Consider the following 6,524-nt stretch of genomic DNA (forward strand, 5'->3'; position numbering starts at 1 on the left):
AAAGGTCCTCACTCAGCTTCCATCCTAGGACACACAACGTGATGCTGATTTTCAGTGGGGCCTGGTAAAAGACTAAAGCTACAACTAGAACTAAAACTAATTATAAGGCTTATTAAAAAACAGTATAAATTATAAGGCTATTAATTTTATCCCATACGCCCATATGTATCTACATGCTTTGTCGCGCGCGTAAACGTTTGCGTCGTAGAATGATGATGATTGATAAAAACTATTCTAAATGTCCTCCTTCCCCGTATGTTATGTAAAGGAGAGTCGCTTATCTACTTCTACTTACTGTTTGTTGTCTATAGTTAGGTATAGGTTGGAAAACGCGTGCACAGTAGTATTTCAGTTGTATCTATTAGTTCTATTACTAGCGATCCGCCCCGGTCCCCGGCTTCGCAAGGGTTAACAAATTATACACTTAACCTTCCTCAAGAATCACTCTATCTATAGGTGAAGACCGCATGAAAATCCGTTCAGTAGTTTTTGAGTTTATCACGAACGTGTCGTAACATACATACACACAGACAGACGCGGCGGGGGACTTTGTTTATTTGTTTTTTTTTTGTGGGCAGGGCAAAAACTTGGTGGGAAGATAGAGGTCCCTATTCTGTACAAATTAGCGTATTGTCCGTAAAAAATCATCCATTCGTCAAAAACGTATGTTATTTTCGTAAATGAGCGGAACATCATTTCACAATCTACATTTTCATTGCAACAAATTGGGATTTGTTTCGCCCGGGAGCCGATTTTTTAATTTCGATAGCACGATTTCGTCACTCAAGTCTGTGGAAAACGGCGAAATGATTATTTTAAAATACTAAGTAGCAATAAATATTGGGAATCTAGTGGTATTGACCACTCGTTTTGAATTCTATTAGTAGAATTTAACTGCCTAGTAGTGGAAATATATTGAAGGGAAAATCAAGAAATCGAGCGCTCGAAATTCACAAATCTGCCCCCTGAATGAGAAGCTGAACTATTAAACTATACCAAATTTTATCGAAATATAACGGAAAATAAAATTCGATGGCAAATAAAAAATCGGTCCATTTATTAGAAGTATGATCTAAGTACCTACCAACACTGCAAAGATTGTTGACATGGTTAAATCTGGTTATCGGTACCGTTGAAGCCCAATTACCATAAAGGCTCATTAGTAGGCAGTTCATTGCGCCAGGGGATTACCTGGGAAGATGGCTTGTAAGGCGAGTCACAAACTGCATGACATGAATTAACCCATTTCCAGGCCGCACCAATCTACAAGGGTTTCCCAAAAAATGCAAATAGATTCCAATTAATCCAGCTTTGATGATTCATTTCAAGAAGGGACACATTTCCCAAAAGTACAATCTATTTTGAACCTTAAATCGGAATGCTAAAGTTGAAATACTATTGGCGCGTATGTGGTCGATAAATCGAACTATGCCTGAAAAAGGGTTAGTGTATAATACTCGACTAATGGGCTTGGCATTCTTGGCAACTCTCAAATGCACGATGGCCCAGCGCTGGCGAGATGGCCATGCGATGGTTGAGAGCACGCACTATGGAATAGGCCACGATGTGAGCGTCAGGATGGCGGATGGACCTCAGCGAATTTGAACGAAATATTTATAAACATATTGTACCTTCGGTGTACTTTACTGTACCTTTAATTGAATTTAATGTACTTCTCCCGGAAACGAGATATTTAACAAAAAAGGTCCACCTGCCATTCTGACGTCAGGATGGCGGGTGGACCTGTGAAATCTTGGCTTATACCGCACTCCAAGTATGTAGTTATAGTGTACCTTCAGTATACCTGCATAAACTAAGAATAGAAATCAGTGTACTTCTTCCGGAAACGAGATATGGCGGGTGGACCGTTAAATATCGCACGCACCATCGCTGGCCCACTACCTTTGATATGCGGACGTAAAACCGACAGTACCGACACCCTGGCCATCCCATTGCCATCCCGCCGCATTTTACCCTTGTCTAAGACATACCTCTCTCTAGTTAAAATATTCTATGTTATTTGGCTTTAATGGCTGCTGCCAATAAAATTAAAAAGAATTTGATACTATTCGTAGAAGAATTCACAAGTAAAACTACGCTGGCGCCATCTGTGAAAAACTTCGACGGGCTAACCCCATTCCCAAATAACTACCGAATATCGTCTAAGTCCGAAAATGCAATGCTGGATTTTCGATATTCAAAAAAAATTGTCATTCGGTAACGGTGGAATTAGCCGAATACACGACCTTAGTGATTATTTTCATACATAAGATCGGTAGTGATACCACCTACTTAAATGGTGAATACTTAGTGTGTATTACTAAAGGCTCCGTCACACAGGCGCGTTTTCCGGGCAGCGCGTGAGTGGGGCGCGCCGCTTTTACATAGGTATAAAACGCTCACGCCCCGCCCGGAAAACGCGCCTGTGTGACGGAACCTTAACGTTTAAAAGATTTCAACAATTTATGCAAGCATGGCTCGACATGTTCTTGGTTTGTTAATCGTCACGTACGTACGAAAAATACTTAGGTAAATGAAAAGTAGGTACTGATAGGGACCAAATAATTTTCCTCATACATTTGCATGAGTTCGTGGAGATGAGGGTGCTGGGTGAAGCCCCGCAGACAGCAAAGAACATAGTCATAACCTAACCTGATAACTATCAGTGATAACCATAACATAGTCAGGGGTTCGAAACTCCTCGCTTCGGGCTCGCAGTTTAATAACTAGTAGATTCATGACGGTAGTCCTGTTATTTTTCTGTGACATAGTTTGAAAATATAATATAGAGATGACACCTGTCACCCTACCCATCTAAATATTGATCCCGAGCAAGCGAAAGATTCCATAATTGAACCACGAGTTTAGCGAGTGGTTCGAAAAATGGAATCTTAAGCGTTGCGAGTTGCGAGGGTTAAACAAAATTTGCCCCGAGTGAAACACAAAATTTTTCACCACACCGACCCGAAGCAAACATTAAATGTAAAATATCAAACAAAATCAAACCAAATCAAATTCAAATGAATGTTATTAAATATTTATCATCCAAAATCATCATTTAAAAGTCAATTCTACCTTGCCTCACATGTGAATTACTGATAGCAAAGTGCAACTTTGCTATCCGTTTTTGAAGTGCAAAGTAAGCCTTTCCGAGCTGGTGTGGTGAAAAAAAAAATACCTACCTACAAAAAACCAAACCAATTACAAAGAGAACAAGGTAAGTATATTTCATAGTAAGTGTTTTTATTTTATTTCTAGGTTTAACTTTAGTTTTAATAATTACATTATGTAGGTATACATATTTTATTTATTTCATCAAATAAAGATATTAGTATTTACACATAAGTAAACGTGAGTTTGCAAAAACTTCCCTTTTAGGTATACCTTGACGTATCCCTCTGAGCTTTGATCTATGTATCATTGCAGTGTGTCTCAGTCGGAAAACCTTGAAATAATTGTATTATTATATTTATTATAATTTCTTGAGTAATGTTCATGCATTTACAAGAACTTATTGTCGTCTAGGTGTGACTGGCCGGGTTTCCCTGTAGGTAAATACCTATTCGAAGACGCGTATTACAATCTGCTATAGATCATATTATCATCATAAAGTGTCATTCTATGGAACTTGCTGACTAACATGGAAGGGTACCCCACTGTTCCGGCTCCGATTTGATTAATTTTTATATAAGTACTTATGTTATAGAGTAGTCTAAAATAACGGACACGTATTTTTTTTAGCTGCCTATACCTACTGACCCTACTGGGAGAAATTGGCCTCCAAAGTACTGAAAAGTGACAAAACGCTCTAACTTCTTTAGAGAGTTTTATTCAAGAAAATTGCTAGTTAATTACTGGTTTGAATATACCTATGTTGGAGAACATGAAAAACTAATGGACACTTATTTTGCTATTTTGGCTCAAAGTTATATTTTACAAAAAAAACACACTTCAAAGTTTCATACTTCTCATCCTTTCACTCGAACTTCACGGTGGTTATTTTATTCGTTTTTATTTATCATGAAAACTAAAAACTTCCCGGTAATGAAGAATGTTGTCACGGTTGTTAACCGGTTTGGACATTAAGTTCTAGCCTATTTTAAAACATGAAGATCCTAAAAGTGTACATTTGAAATATTTGAAGGTACCTACTCTGTTAAGCCCCCTCCAGACTATGCGCGTGAATCGCGGGCGAAGCCGCGAACGCGAGTGTGGAGTCGATTTCGCAGGTCTGCGTTCAGGACTCCACACTCGCGTTTCGCGCACGAGTGTGGAGGAGGCTTTAGGCACGCGGTATCGTGGTGAACGCGGAGCTGCAGGCGCGCGGCAACGTGTTGGCGACGCCGGGCGAGCGACGTGAACACACGGTACTAGAGTGAAGCGCGTGAAAAAGACAAGAATGAAACTTTGAAGTGTGCTTTTTTTGTAAAATATGAATGTGAGCCGAAATAGCAAAACACGCGTCCATTATTTTTTCATGTTCTCCAACATATATTCAAACCAGTAATTAACTAGCAATTTGCTTGAACAAAACTCTCTACAGAAGTTAGAGCGTGTTGTCACTTTTCAGTACTTTGGAGGCCAATTTCTCCCAGTAGGTTGAGTATGGGCAGCTAAAAAAAAATACGTGTCTGTTAGAGTCTGGCTAGCCAAAAATTGTTGACAGATATTTCGTTATTGTATCACTAATTGTCTATGATTTAAAAAAAAAGCTAAAAGTCCGTTGTCAATTTATGTCATTCATTCAAATTGTTTGCGGTTTATAAGGGGTTTATTTCAAATAATATTAATAATGTCTATACTGAGTGAGGTTCGCAAACTATTATTTAAACTCTTAAATAATTACGACAATGTGCGAAGTCGACATGTAGCGGTGTATAACGAAAAACTGCAATGTTTACAACTCCTAAACAAATGTAAACAAATTAGGAGGTTGGTGCTCTATAAATATTTTGATACTTAGCATTTAGCATATTTGGCATAGTACTTATGTATTTTTTTGGTGATGGATTAATATTACGGTATTATCGAGCTAGGTCTTATTTAAACTACATTTCATTTTTCGCCTTGTTACAATGGTATATGGTGAGAAAGTGTTAACATATGTGTTTATCGTTGACTCATGGTTGACTGTACTTTACATAGTGGTAGAAATTATGTGAGCTGCTTTGAGTGCACGTCAACGTATATTTAACTTATATCCTTAGGTACCCTACGTGTGCACAGAAAATCAAAAATATTTTCTAGTTTCAAAACTATAATTCCTTCTACACAAAGTGTGACCAGCCCAAGATTTTTTGAATTTCCCGCCAAACATTTGTGTAATATTTCAGTAGCCAGACTCTATTTTATACTACTCTATAACATATATCAAAATAAATCAGATCGGAGTCATCGGAGCCTTTCCTTGTAAGTAGTTAACAAGTTCCATAGAATGACACTTTAAGTATAGACACTTTTAGTAGAGCATGACAGGACAGCATGATTCGACCCTGAACCGCTGTCAAACTTCGGTTTTGTGGGAAGTTTCCTTTCTGTGCGGTAGCACTATTATTTATTCTGTGGTTACGCTCTCATTTTAACCTTTTGGACGCCAATGACCGATATATACGCACCGCAGGTTCCACGCCAAAGACTGATTAATCGGTCACAGACCACAGATCAACATAGAGCTACGTGCATATGCGTAAAGTTCAATTTCAGTTTTGACACTTCGGTGACGTGGCGTCCGCGTGACAGCTTTTGTGTTTGACACGGCGTCGAAAAGGTTAAAACGACATTTTGAAAAAACATGTAGCCTAAAGGATGACTCACGCTAGACCTAGACCGGACCGTGCCCGGGCCGAAGCGTCCGACATGTCATTATCTATGACATGTCATAAAAATATTTTCAGGTAAAATGTTGCCAAGATGAGAACATATATGGCTTACACTGTCTAAAAGTCTCATGTAGAGTCAAGCTTCTAACTATACACGCCCTAACCCTAACACAGCACCTAAAGTTTAAAATTAAAACCCTAGACCACAGAATAAGTACCTAATAGTATTATCATACCCTGACAAATTTTTAGAGACGTCAAAGACGAACCCAAATATGTAGATTTCGTATATAGTCAGACCGTAAAACGTCTGCAGCGATTTTGATAGCCCACGCAGTGCAAGTGTCATTTTAAACGTCAAACTTCTATGAAATTATGACGTATACATAACACACTGCGTGGGCTATCAAATCCGCTGCAGACTTTGTTTGGTGCGACTTTACCTATGTTAGATCTTTCACAGCAATCGAGATACGAAAGTGTTTTTTTAGACAATGTTTAAAAAAATCATAAAAAAAGTATTCATTTCTTTCAAAATCCGGTAGACAAAAAGGAGATAAAAGCCGTTTGCCTTGTAATTCTATCTGTTGGGCAAAAGTAGAAGTATAAGATATACGATTAAAAACTTGTCAAAAATCGATGAAAACCTCGGGTAGCCCCTTAACCTTTTCGACGCCGCCTTAACACAAAAGCTGTCACGCGGAC

This window comes from Cydia splendana, chromosome 26 (genome assembly GCF_910591565.1).
Source record: "Cydia splendana chromosome 26, ilCydSple1.2, whole genome shotgun sequence".
In the NCBI taxonomy this organism is placed as follows: Eukaryota; Metazoa; Arthropoda; class Insecta; order Lepidoptera; family Tortricidae; genus Cydia; species Cydia splendana.